Here is a 1,247-nt window from a genome sequence, read left to right as displayed (position 1 = left end):
CAAGAGGCAGGAGGAACACTTAGTCCCTGGCTTCCTTCCTGTTGGCCTGACAGTGCACCCCAGTGTCAGTGGCCCCTCCCCAGATGTCTGTGGTGGGATTTCATAACTGCTTTCCCCCGATGTCCCTTTAGGTCTAAGAATGGGATAGCTCCCCTCTGTTTTAGGATGTTTGACCATCCTTTGCTGGTTTTTACTAACCATGCCACCCCTTTATAAGAAATGTCTTCAAGGTGTCACAGCTCTTTTAGAATTTGTCCAGCAGGTTTTCTGGCTTATGCTGGAGCCCCCCTACACCAAAAATATAATGTCTTCAATAAATTCTTTTGAGAAAGTCATTTGTTCCCCCAAATCCTGATAATTTGGGGCAGTTTCATTACGCAAAAACTATTTGGACTACCATCAATTTCAACCCCCTGAGCTTATTCTGTAAGCATTTGGGAGTTATTATGAGCAGAGGGGGTTAGGGAAAAACCCAGACTCCACCACTCAAAAGCAAAGAGGCAGAGGATAGGCCAGGGGCAGCATGGTGCCATCTTGTGCTGTTTTTCAAGACTTCTAGCACCTAGACTGCTAGGATCTCTGTGAATATGTGTTGCGCTGAGACTAGTTGAATTCTGGGAGCCTAAGCAGGAGAGGCAGGGTTTCAGGGCTCAAGTAGCAGAGACTGGCATAGGCTTGCCCTCACTGCTTTCACCTGTGAGGTGAGGGTGCTGCCTCAATTTCTCCTTTAGATTGTGAATTCTCCAGGGCAAAGCTCAGTCTCTCACCTTTCTGCCCTCACAGCCTGCTGGGAGGACACAGGAAGCAGATGGTGAGGTCATTTGAGCTGAGCTCAGCTGGTTTGAATTGACCTGAAAACCTTCTCGTGGGTGAACCCTGGTTTCCATTGGCAGTTCCACCAATCTGTATCAGAGGGAAGTCTGACTTTCAAGGATTTTAGAAAACACCATTTTATTCTTTTTTCAAAACATACAAGCAAGCAATCAAGAACATTCCTCCTGAGTCTGGCGTTGTTTCCTCTCCAGTTCACTGCCCCTCAAGCCAAATCCCAAGTCTGCTTTAATGAATATAGAAAACTCACTTGTCATTAGTTGGACAAAAGATAATGGACTGGAGCCCTTGAGGACAGTGAGTCTCTGGAGCAAATTAAACACTCCCCTTGCAATCTTGCAGTCAATGTTAAATTGTTTACCAGACCCTTCCTTCCCAGAGCTTTCAGGTGAAATTTCCCACCTCCTGGCCATTAG

General features: G+C 46.4%; 1 non-coding gene across 1 annotated transcript; it reads left to right on the top strand.

The window, feature by feature from the left end:
* Positions 1-228: 228 nt before the first annotated feature.
* Positions 229-288, top strand: LOC141415957 (U7 small nuclear RNA). The gene has a single exon (XR_012440899.1). It is a non-coding gene; the product is annotated as a U7 small nuclear RNA (small nuclear RNA).
* The last annotated feature ends 959 nt before the right edge of the window (positions 289-1,247 follow it).

The sequence above is a fragment of the Castor canadensis genome, chromosome 13, assembly GCF_047511655.1.
Source record: "Castor canadensis chromosome 13, mCasCan1.hap1v2, whole genome shotgun sequence".
In the NCBI taxonomy this organism is placed as follows: domain Eukaryota; kingdom Metazoa; phylum Chordata; class Mammalia; order Rodentia; family Castoridae; genus Castor; species Castor canadensis.
This window is presented reverse-complemented; position numbering and strand designations above follow the sequence as displayed.